This window comes from Leucopleurus acutus (genome assembly GCF_964270905.1).
Source record: "Leucopleurus acutus genome assembly, chromosome: 1".
In the NCBI taxonomy this organism is placed as follows: domain Eukaryota; kingdom Metazoa; phylum Chordata; class Mammalia; order Artiodactyla; family Delphinidae; genus Leucopleurus; species Leucopleurus acutus.
In genome coordinates, this window is record NC_139142.1 from 123,129,265 (window position 1) to 123,142,728 (window position 13,464).

The window sequence follows — 13,464 nt, forward strand, 5'->3', positions numbered from 1 at the left end:
AAGGCAAAAGAAATAAAAACAAAAATAAATAAATGGAACCTAATCAAACTTATAAGCTTTTGCACAGCAAAGGAAACCATAGACAAAACAAAAAGACAACCTATGGAATGGGAGAAAATATTTGCAAATGAGGCAACTGACAGGGGATTAATTTCCAAAATGTTCAAACAGCTTATACAGCTCAATATGAAAAAACAAACAATCCAATCAAAACATGGGCAGAGGACCTAAATAGATATGTCTCCAAAGAAGACATACAGGTGGCCAACAGGCACATGAATAGATGCTCAACATTGCTAATTATTAGAGAAATGAAAATCAAAACCACAATGAGGTATCACCTCACACTAGTCAGAATGGCCATCATCAAAAAGTCTACAAACAATAAATGCTGGAGAGGGTGTGGAGAAAAGGGAACCCTCCTACATTGTTGGTAGGAATGTAAATTGGTACAGCTACTACGGAGAATAGTATGGAGGTTCCTTAAAAAAACTAAAAATAGAGCTACCATATGATCCAGCAATCCCACTCCTGGGCATGTATCTGGAAAAGATAAAAAATCTGATTTGGAAGGATACATGCACCTTGATGTTCATAGCAGCAGTATTTACAATAGCCAAGACATGGAAGCAACCCAAGTGTCCATGGACAGATGAATGGATAAAGAAGATGTGGTACATATATATAATGGAATATTACTCAGCCATAAAAAAGAATGAAATAATGCCATTTTCAGCAACATAGATGGACCTAGAAATTATCACACTAAGTAAAGTAAGTCAGACAGAGAAAGCCAAATATCATATGATATCACTTATATATGGAATGTAAAAAAATGATACAAATGAACTTATTTACAAAACAAAAACTGATTCATGGACATAGAAAACAAACTTCTGGTTACCAAAGGGGTTAGCAGGGAGAGGGATAAGTTAGGAATTTGGGATTAACAAATACATGCTACTGTACGTAAAATAGATGAAACAACAAGGACCTACTGTATAGCACAGGGAACTATATTCAATATCTTGTAATAACCTATAATGGAAAAGAATCTGAAAAAGAATGTATATAGAGGAATGACTGAATCACTTTGTTGTACACCAGAGACTAACACAACATTGTAAATCAACTATACTTCAATTTTAAAAAGTTGTTCAAGTTTCAAAGGCATTTCTACTAATGTTAGGTTTTAATTAATTTCCACAAGCTCGTTTATAAATAAAGAGCAGTCCGAACAAATCAGTGCTTAGATAAGGTTTGAACAACCCACAGTTGTTCAAGAATCAGCCTTCCCATGGAAGCAGAAAAGGAAGAAATAGTAGAGTTTACCTTCTTGGGCCACGGGTTGTACATTTGAAACTAGAGGGTAAGCCAGGTTGGTTCTGGAGAGACTAGGTAGGTTCTGAAGAGCAAAATGTATTTACTTTTGCCCTATCCCCAAGAATACCAGTACTGTGGAATATTACATGTACTCCAGAGATTGTTGTATTTCTTTAGTAGGTGACGTGATCCCAGGATACTCCACATGGTACTTCGGGATTCTTGCAGATGAAAGGTGCTATATACATGTCAGATATTATTATACAGCACTTGTAAAAAATGTTTCCACTTATCGGTGTGGACTCACTTTTGAACAGCTTAGAAAAGATAGTTATTGCTGATAATAGCTGTCAGAATAGCAGTGTAAATGACTTTTTTTTTTTGCTATACTTTGCTCCATATTTTACTGTTTTTGCTTTATAATCCAGAGTGGACTGGAAGAAGAAAGGAAGATATTTGCTGAGAAGGCTTAAAAATAGAAAGATGATGATTTTTCTTATTAAGGTCAAGGTCAACAGCAAGGAAAGAATTTCCATGAGGGAATCATTAACAAAGTTAGACCACAAGAAGTTACAAAAAATTACTAGAGTGTAATATTTTGATTTTAAAACATGTAACGTACATGCTATTATCTTCTGAGAGTGCAACCATTACCATTGGAAGTGTACACATTTTATTCGTAGAAAACGTGATATAATGCAACATCTTTATGTTTTCATTTTAATTTTGAAATCTCCTTTTAGGACAATCATCTGGACCCTGAATTACTTGGCTTGGCCAGTTGTGTTACCCACCTGTGTTCCTTAGCTTCCTGTCCTTCAAGCTTCTGTAAGAAGCCATTAGAGAGATGTGCCCATCACTTTATCTTGGTATCATTGAACTCTTCTCCATCAGCTACTGTTCAACCAAGCAAATAGTGGCACTCTATGGAATTCTCACTGTTAGCCTAAGGAAGAAACTAGGCTCCTTCACCATCAGTGTCTCAGGGCCTCCTTCTTGGCAGGGGAAAGAGTGATGATTTCTGGATTGATAGCCCTACTCTCAAGCCAAGTAATTGAGAAACTGAAACTTGACTTGGTAGTTCTTTCTAACTATTGCTCTTCTCTTCCGTCCTTTTTACTTTGAGTGCTCAAGTCTTAGAATTAGTGATCTCTCTTCTCATTTTACCTATTTTTAGCATTTGATTTTCAACTGGACCTAATCAGTCTGGTTGCAGTGACTCTCCACAGAAGCTTTATTGAAATTATTTTTTCTCCTTTAACTTCATATAGATTTTGACAGCATGGATCACCCCTTACTCCTTAAGATCTGCCAAGACTGAGATTTCTAAACAGACTTCACTCACTCTCTCTGCCACTATCGAAAATTTTTGCTGATCACCATGGGCTATGTATAACAATTCAGGTCTACTGATGTGTACAATTCAATAAAACTCCATTTATACACCTGTACTAGTTAGGGTTCTCTAGAGCAACAGAACCAATAGGATAGATAGAGATGGAGAGAGAGAGAGAGAGATTTAAGAACTTGGTTCATGAAATTGTGGGGGCTGGTTCTGGAGAGTCTGAAGTCTGTATGACAGGGCAGCAGGCTGGTAACTCAGGCAGCGTTCCTGTGCTGCAGTCTTGAAGAGAATTCCTTCTACTTTGGGAAACCTCAGACTTTGCTCTTAAAGTCTCCAACTGATTAGAAGGCACTCACCCACATTCATCAGCTTTACTCAAAGTCTACCAAAATTAATCATATCTAAAAAATACCTTCACAGCAAGACCCAGATTGGTATTTCACCAAATAACTGGTCACCATTGCCTAGCCAAGTTGACATATAAAATTAACCATTGCAGTTCCCATACTCTTTTCTTCTAATCTTGAATTCATTTGTCTTTAGTAGATGAAAAAATTGGATATGCTTTTATACTTATCAAGGATTTGGGTTGTATTGCTTTTGGAGTTTTTGCTTTTCACCCTATTGTCAGCAGTATTCATTGTCTTAGGGGAAAGATGACAAGACACATGAGTAAAGAAAACAACTTTAAGTGTCAATAGGAGTTTGCATTTTAAAGTCTTTAGCCCTATAATACTAGGGTAAAAAGTTTATGTCACAAACAACAAATCTAAGAAAATAGATAACAAGTCAGGCTATCTCATTGCCAAAGAGGTAAAGATTACATGGGGAGGGCAAAGAGAAGATGACAAATAACTTAGATTCAGGTGGATTCCTGAAAAAGCAATCCTGTGTCTCAAGCATAGTCTGTTTCCTAGTTAGGGGTGGGGTGGTGAATAGAAACCTGAGAGAATTCAGCATTCAAGAACGGTGGAGGGTGGAGACCTGTTTTCTGGGTGGAGCTCAAGAGGACTGCATGTTCACAAAATGTTGCAGCATGTAGCATGACACAGACATGGTTGCATAGGAATGCCTGAGATAGGCATAATCATGTTCCAGTGAAGAACAATAGAGTTAAATCTTTTCTGTCCACCTCAGGAGGGCTTAGAGAGGACCTGACTATTAGCCAGACTAGAGATGCCTATTGCTAGAAAAGAGGGTGAAAGCAGCTGAGAGATGAATGGACAGATGACCAAAGACCAGATAGAATGAGGCAGAACATTTTTTTTTTTCTTCTGGACATCTGGATATAATATTATCTGTACATCTTGTATGGAAAGATGGTGACTGAATACTCTCCAGATACCCACACCCCGCTACTACTAGACTAACATTACCTAAGTCAAAGGTGACCATATTTCTCCATTTACCTGGAATATTCCTGATTTATACTGGTTGCCTCGTGCATAATTGTTAAATAGCAGATCCTTTCACCATAGAAAATGTCTTATTTTGCACTAAAAACTATGTGACTTACTTAAGTGCTCAAAACTTAGATGCAACATATGAGAAAAAGTGGAAAAATAAAGGGGAAAATCTAAAATAGAAATTAGATTTATTTATAGAGAAAATAGGTTGAGTTTTGGGCATACCTGAGAGTGTGTACTGAAATTCACATCTTTCCTAATATAAAAGGCACATAAACCTCAGGCGTTTACATCTTCAAACCTGTTACAGTACGCACAACCATTACCTGAATACAATAGGATATATGTTTTATGTACTTAATATCTGTCTCAGGTTCTTTTGGTGCCTTTATTCTAGCAGTAAATGTAATCCTCACTAATGTATTGTTATAAGATGGAAGAAAGCAAGGGCTACTTTGTGAAGGTCTTCGAAAGCCCAGCTAAGGGGGTTTGGAATAATTTCACAGGAGGGAAAGAATGAGATTTGTGTTTTAGAGAGTTAGCTGGGGCAACAGTGTGGACAATGGCCTGGAGGTAGAAGGACTAGTCAGCAGGCTCCTGTGGCAATTTGAATGGGAAATGAGTGTGAACGGAGGAAGTCACACTCATTTCCCAACGGAGGAAGTCCGTGGGGATGCCAAAGGTCAGATTTGAGAGCCCTTAAGGAAATCAAATAGAAAATATCTGGACACCAATTTTATCCTGGGAGTGAGGAACAAAGAGGATATTTGTGGAGGCAGAGAATGAGTTCAGTGTGGGACATTTTGTCTTGAAGTTCCTGTAGGATGTTTAGGAGGAGATGATGACTTTGTAGGTGAATTTTGAGGTTTGGTGCTTGATGTGTGTGAGGGACGTGTGATTTGGGGGCATGGGCATATGCAATTTAAAGATGGTAGTAAGCACTGAAAAACAAAGAAGAGCAATATAGTGATTACTTTCTCTTAGTCTCTTAGTAGATGTAAATTTAACCTGAGTAAGCTTTATGTTGAAGTCAGGCTAGAAGGTGTTATTCTGAAATAAATAAAACAACGTAACACCCGATGAGCTTTTGCTTGGAAATGTATGTAGAAAGAATCTTATCTTAGACCAGTGTTTCTTGGCTGGGGGCAGTTTTGTCCCCCCACCCCCAACCAAGGACTATTTAGCAATGTCTAGAGACACTTTTGCTTATCATAACTTTACCTGCATCTGGTGGTAGAGTCCAGGGATGCTACTATTGATAAATATCCTACAATTCACAGGACAGCCCCCACCTAGCAAAGAATTATTGAGTCCAAAATATCAATAGTGCTGAGGATGAGAAACCTCTGCCTTAGACAACTGAGCTAACAATTTTGTTGAAAGAGCTGAAATCATCCTTAAATTGCTGTTTTGATCTTGAAACATCACTGAAGGACTTCGATGTAATGCATGAAAGAACTTTGATATTCTGGCTGGGAAGTCCATTCCAGTTAGCTTTTCTGACTCAAAAGGCCACCTATCTGGTCAAAAGCTCTTGGGTACACAGAAGCACTCTGGCCATACACCACACTGAAGGCTCCAAGAAAGTACAGCACTTTTACCCACTGAATCCCACAACATAGGTTAGCAGTTGATGCAAAGATAACAAGCTCTATAGCATGGAGTGGGTGGGAATCCATATACTGCTAAAGACATAAAAATGGAAGGTTGAAAATGACCATTAAATTTGGCTTTTGCATTATCAAATATGAGGACAAAAGATGGTGAAGGGGGTCAGCAATATAAAATAATTGTTAAAAGCACGAGTTGCTGAGTCCAACTGTTTGAGCTTGCAAGACTCCTGCTCCTATGATTCATTAGTTGAGTAATCTTAAGCAAATTACTTGTCCTCCCAAGGGCTGTACTTTTTTAATCTGTAAAATGGGTACAAAAATAATACCTGCTTCAAAGAGCTGTGTGTGGGAGTAAAATGTCACACACACACAGCTAGCCGAGTGATTGGCACATGGTAGACTGTCAATAAATCCCATCTACATGAGCTCTGGGAGCTAGCAAGTGAAGTGTGTTATCAATAGAGCAAAAGAAGACCTAGCCTTAGCCTACTGCTTCCAAAGTGATCCTCTACTAAGGGCACAAAGATATTTATAGTATTAATGTTGGGATTATGATAATATCTGTTGTTTCTTTTTTAATCAAATCAGTTATTTGCTGACCAGTATTTTTTAAATGTGGTGACCTTCTTGCTGTTGATTTTATTAGCCTCTGCCATCATGAATGGAAGTAGATAAAATAGATTTATGCTTTTCAAATTGTAGTTCTCATACCCATAAATGAAAAACTGAAGACCACACATAAGAGAGGCAGTTATAAAAGACTAAATTATTACAAAGAATCTGAATACAGAACCTGCATGCATACAAATTGCACTGCAATATTTAAACTCTTTTTTCACTTCTTACTAGCTGTATGACCTTTGGAAAATTACTTAGCCTTTCTGTGTTTCTGTTTCCTTATCTATAAAATGAGATTAGAAAATATCTCTTAAAATGGCTGTTAAGATCAAGTAAGAAACAGTTAATGGGTGAACTGGTTTTTGTTTTGTTTTGTTTTTTTTAGTTTAAACAAATTGAATAAAACAAAAAAATAAATTTCGTAGAGAAAAATATAAACTCCAGCAATTAGTTTCAATTAATGTATTCAATTACCTTAGAGGTTCTGTCCAACTATAAAATTTTTGTCTAAAAAGTAATTGATGCTTTCTTTTTATTTCCTTTCCTATTGTATAGAATTGAAATATGCATTTACCTTTGATATCTACTGTGCAAAGAAAAGATATTGTAAAGTATTGGACACAGCACGCCCCCAAAATGTTCAGTAAATGTTAGCTATTAAAATTTTATGGGGAGTCCAAAATGACAGCATAGGCACTCATTCTGAATTCATCTCCTCCCAGGAACACACCAAATCTATAGCTATATATGGATATTTTCCTTGAAGAATATCTGAAAACTAGATGAACTTCTCCCTACAATAAGGGATAAAAGGACCACATCAAGACCCATCCCTGGTGCATCCGCACACTGTAGGGAGGGATCTCACCAGGCGGGTGCTTCTCCTGGAGGAGAGAGGGGTTGGTGCCACACATCAGGCACCCCAACCCCGGGAGCTGTACTGAAGAGACAAGCCCCCAAAATGTCTGGCTTAGAAAAGCAACAGGGCTGACATCCAAGGGACCTAAGTGCTGTAGGAAACTGAGATTCCCCTCTTCAAGGGCTTGCATGAGGTCTCACTTGGCCTGAGACCCAGTGAAAAAGACAGCAGTTTGAAAGAAGCCTAGACTATATGGAAGGAGATTCATTTGCTAATCTAAAAACATTGGCTGGAGGTGGGGCGCGGGTAGTCAAAATGCCCCCTGGTGACAGAGGCGCTGGCAAATGCTATTATTATTGCCCCCTCAACCTAACCTGGTGTAAGCTGCAAGCTTGGATGTGGCACCCTCCACAGCCCCCCTCCCCAACCTTTCTAAAACAGATGGAAGGGAGTCGTCAGTTCAGGCACTATCCCGATGCCTTGCTGGAGCCAAATAGGACAGGCAGTTGCAGCACTTCCCTGCTCCCTGGCAAGGGTGGGCGAATGGGAACAGTGGCAGCATTATATTGTTCCCTAGCTAAAGTCTGTGCACGTGGGCAGTTGTGACACTCCATGACATTGCCCCATGCAAAGACAACTTAATGGGAGAAGTTATTTGCAAATCACATTTCTGATATGAGGTTAATATCCTATATATAAGGAACTTATACAACTCAATAACTAAAAACAAACAATCCAATTTTTTTCAGAGGATTTTTTCCCTAAGGATCTGAATAGGCATTTTTCCAAAGAAAGCATCCTGATGGCCAAAAGGTACAGGAAAAGATGCTTAATATCACTAATCATCAGGGAAAAGCACATCAAAATCACAGTGAGATATCACCTTACATCTGCCAGAATGGCTGTTATCAAAAAGATGAGACATAGAAAGTGCTGGTAAGAATGTGGAGAAAAGGGAACACACCCCAGCCCTGTTGGAGGGATTGTAAATTGGTGCAGCCACTATGGAAAACAGTATGGACGTTCCTCAAAACATTGAAAATAGAGCTACCATATGATCCAACAATTCCACTACTGAGTATCTATCTAAAGAAAAGGAAAACACTCATTTGAAAAGATATATGCACCCCTATGTCCACTGCGCATTATTTACAATAGCCAAGACATAGAAACAACCCAAGTGTCCATAAACAAATGATTGAATAAGGAAGATGTGATATATATATATATGATGGAATACTACTCAGCCATAAAAAAGAATGAAATTTGGCCATTTGTGACATGAACAGACCTTGAGGGATTATACTAAGTAAAAGAAAGTCAGGGAGAGAAAGGCAAATACCTCATCATTTCACTTATACGTGAAATCTAAAGAAAAGAAGACAAACAAACAAAACAAACCCCCAAACTCATAGATACAGAGAACAGATTGGTGGTTGCCATAAGGGTGGGAGTTTGCGGGGAGGTGAAATGGGTAAAGGAGATTAAGAAACACAAATTTCCAGTTACAAAATAAATGTCATGGGAATATAATGTACAACATGGAAAATATAGTCAATAATATTGTATTACATTTGTAAGGTGACAGATAGTAACTAGACTTAGTATGGTGACCATTTTACAATGTATACAAATGTTGAATCACCATTTGTACACCTGAAACTAATATAATACTGTATGTCAATTGTACCTCAATAAAAGTCAATTTAAATAAAAACTAAAATTTTACATATTTAGCAAACATAAATGTACATGCATGCAAATTTTAAATGACTTTTTAAAGATAAACTTCAAGATGCCAGAGAAATTTCACATTTATAGTGTGCTACTTTGTGGCTATTTTGTGTACTATTTTTCTTTTCTTCTGAGAATACTTTGGTAAACTTTTGAGAAGCATAGATATGGGTGGTCTTCTAGTCCACTGGACAGCTATGCAGGCATAGGATATTTTTGACCAATACTCTTAGATACTTTCCAAAATACCTTATGAATAACTACATACTCACACTCATTAATCACACATTGCACTCATTAATCATGTTGCAAAGGAGGATCATTAACAACTGTGACCAGATGTGCAGGAAAATCCCTTGCCTGGAAGTCATGCCTGCTGGATTACTCTGCACACTGGTTATGGCTGGCTGTGGGAGGACAGCATCAAATGAGTGACATCACCGTGGAGTTCAGAGAAACCATACAACCTGGGTAATTTCTTGAGCTATGATCCCAAACAACCAGAGAGGTATAAAGTTAGGACCACATACAGGGCAAGCAGAGGTGAGACACGCAAAGATTCCAGATAACTCTTTTTGTACATAAATTCAATATACCAACACTTGCTATAACAAAATTTGTAAACTGGCAATTTACCTACTATTTCAGATTATTTGTAGTTCTCAATTTTAGTGATTCCTTAGCATTTAACTTTCCTTTCCTCCATTCTCCACTCCCCTCACACAATCCCCTCATCCTCTTGATAGTTATCATTTTTGTTAGTGTAATGATTACTTTGTAATAATTATTACTTGTATTATTCACAGTTGGACCACATAGTACACTGTGATTACATTTCTTCTCTTTCTCTTTTCATTTGCTTAGTTTTATGTCATACGTGATACCTGTCACTAATCCATTACCAAGCCCATTGATAGAACTCTGAGATCATTCTCAGTACAGTCAGACCTATCAGTAATCTACCAGTTTTGTTGCTGTTCTGGAGATATCTCTACTGAAATCCTCTACTTTCTGCTACGACTGGCCCAGCTGCTTTCTAGGCCTGCAGACTGCAGTAGGCATGCAATCTACCTTCATGGTCCCCTGGGGAATTTCCTTGTTTCCTATGCTGTATGTGCTGCTCTTTCTTGGTTTAGTCCATCTTGAAGATGGATCATACCCTTCAGCAGTTTTATGAGAAAAGGTGCATGGAAGAGACAGATTGGCTAGTAAAGAATTCCAGGATGGAAATGGTTTTCATTGGGATATTTAAATACCCTGTATTGACTGCTTTTGCTGTCTTTTTATGCTTGTTTGTTTTGGTCTTTATCTTTCATATTGAAAGCTTTCTTCATATCTGGTGATCCTTAGCTTTCACTAGTGAGTCACGAAAATATCTTGTGTTCCTGAGCAGGCTAGAGTGCCGGCCTTCACCCTGAGGTTATCTGGCTCTTGATGTTTCGTTGGAGCAGCCTGAAAGGTACACAGCTGTAAATCTTTTTTCTCAGGTTGTTCTTAAAATTTTTAATTGTGGTAAAACATACATAACATAAAATTTACAATTTTAACCATTTTTAATTATACAGTACAGTATAGACCAGTAAGGTTAGATATGTGCACATTGGTGTGCAGCTGATTTCCAGAACTCTTTCATCTTGCAAAACTGAAACTCTATTCCCATTAAACAACAACTTCTCATTTTTCCCTTCCTTCCCCTTTTCCGCCTCCAGGTAACCATCATTCTACTTTCTATCTCTATGAATTTGACTACTCTAGGTTCCTCATGTAAGTGAAATCATTTAGTATTTACCATTTTGTGCCTGGCTTATTTCACTTAACATAATGTCTTCAAGGTTCATCCATGTTGTAGCATGTGTCAGAATTCTTAAGGCTGAATTATATATGACTCACATATTGTTCATCCATTCATCTGTTGATAGATGAAGGAACTTGGGTTCCCTCCACCCTTTGCTATTGCGAATAATACTGCTATGAACATGGGTGTACAAAAAACATCTCTTTGAGATCCTGCTTTCAGATATTCTTTTGGAATATATACCCAGAAGTGGAATTGTTGGATTATATGTTAATTTTATTTTGCATTTTGTCAAGCACCACTGTGCTGTTTTCCACAGTAGCTGCACCATTTTACATTCCCACAAACAATGCATGAATTCCAATTTCTCGACATCCTCACCAACACTTGTCATTGCCTGTTTTTTGATAGTAGCCATCCTAATGTGTGTGAGGTGGTATCTCATTGTGGTTTTGATTTGCATTTCCCTAATGATTAGTGATGTTGAGGATCTTCTTATGTGCCCATTGGCCTTAGGCTGGTTATTTTATCAGAAAAAAAAATCTTCTGTCTCTTATTCAGGGTTAATAAGAACGGTTATCAGCATTTCGGGAACAAAGCAGAAAGGAGTTGGAGTTGGAGTGTAGCCATAAGTGTGCAGATTTTTATCCATCCCTCCTTTTCAAGATTATGTCCCTGCTCTCAGTTAGGCTTAGTGTCCTGAATCTAGAGTCCCTCTTGATCAGGCTGTTCAGGGAAGGAACCTCCAGGCAATAGCCAGGGAGAGAAGAAGGGCTGGAAATCAAGAATATTAACGATTTCTTTCAGTTTTCCTATTTCAGCCATACTGGTACCTCCACTTTTAGAGGTGACAGTTGACTCTAATTTCTGAGCCTTTAAGAAACTCTGCAACACCAGCCAGCTCACTTTTTGGCATCATCCCTGTGGCATTTATTTACTTTTCAGTATTTAAAGTTTTGCTTTGGTACCTCCTTTGCCCAGTCTCTTTTTCTTCTGCAGTTATGTCTTTTATCACATTATTTCAGTAGGGCTTCAGCAGAGGGTAGAGATAAACGTGTGTCTTTAATTTGCCATTTTAACTGAAAGTCCCTCTTGTCATTTTGCTATTGTTGTTATGTTTATTGTTAATTGTTATTGTTAATTTTTATCATTATTAATCAATACTCTTTTTTTTTCCATTTAGGGGAAAGAAAGAGACAGAAGCAGAGATCTGTCATGAGATATTCCACCAAGCTTTATTAAAGGAAAAGCAAGGATGAGCATCTCTCCCCAGGTACATTTTGTTGGTGTTTGATACCCCTGATGCCATGGTCAGCTTTCCACTTTAACCCTTCCTTGACTCAGATTTTCTGCTCAGTTCATCTATTTTCAGATTTTTGCCTAAAAGGAAAGCATTTCTACTACATACCATCCTCAGTAGGAAAGTAAAATTCGATATACACTGTTTTGCTTTACAAAGTCCTTCAGAAACTCAGAGACTTTCTAAGTTTTGGAATACTGTTTTAAAAGTACTTAGATGTTTTGTTTTGGTCTTTTTCATCATACTCATATAAAGCTATAGAATCATGCTTGTTAGTGTCATCTGATAATATGAAGACTGACAGAAGTCAGGAGGGAAGTTACCTGTCATTTCATACAGGCTTAGATGGACCATGGCCTGTCCTATTCTGACATAAAACATTCCCAGAGTATTGTCTTTCAGGACACAGAAGAAAAACTAGTTACCATTTATAATCACCCACCAAACTGGGAAAAGCCTTGACCTTTATTTATTTATTTATTTATTTTTGCTGGTAGGAATTTAACACAAACTTACTTGCATAGGTTTAAATTGCACTTTCTGTAATAAAAATAGAAAGGCTACCCTTTCATATTTTTTTCTTTTTTTAACATCTTTATTGGAGTATAATTGCTTTACAATGGTGTGTTAGTTTCTGCTGTATAACAAAGTGAATCAGCTATACGTATACATATATCTCCATATCTCCTCCCTCTTGCGTCTCCCTCCCACCCTCCCTCTCCCACCTCTCTAGATGAACACAAAGCACTGAGCTGATCTCCCTGTGCTATGTGGCTGCTTCCCACTAGCTATCTATTTTACATTTGGTAGTGTATATATGTCCATGCCACTCTCTCACTTCGTCCCAGCTTACACTTCCCCCTCCCTGTGTCCTCAACTCCATTCTCTACATCTACGTCTTTATTCCTGTCCTTCCCCTAGGTTTTTCAGAACTGTTTTTTTTTTTTTTTTTAGATTCTATATATGTGTGTTAGCATGTGGTATTTATTTTTCTGTTTCTGACTTACTTCACTCTGTATGACAGACTCTAGGTCCATCCACCTCACTACAAATAACTCAATTTTGTTTCTTTTTATGGCTGAGTAATATTCCGTTGTATATATGTGCCACATCTTCTTTATCCATTCATCTTTCAATGGACACTTAGGTTGTTCCATATCCTGGCTATTGTAAATACTACTGTAGTGAACATTGTGGTAAATGATTCTTTTTGAATTATGGTTTTCTCAGGGTATATGCCCAGTAGTGGGATTGCTGGGTCATATGGTAGTTCTATTTTTAGTTTCTTAAGGAACCTCCATACTGTTCTCCAGAGTGGCTGTATCAATTTACATTCCCACCAACAGTGCAGGAGGGTTCCCTTTTCTCCACACCCCCTCCAGCATTTATCGTTTGTAGGTTTTTTGATGATGGCCATTCTGACCGGTGTGAGGTGATACCTCATTGTAGTTTTGATTTGCATTTCTCTAAT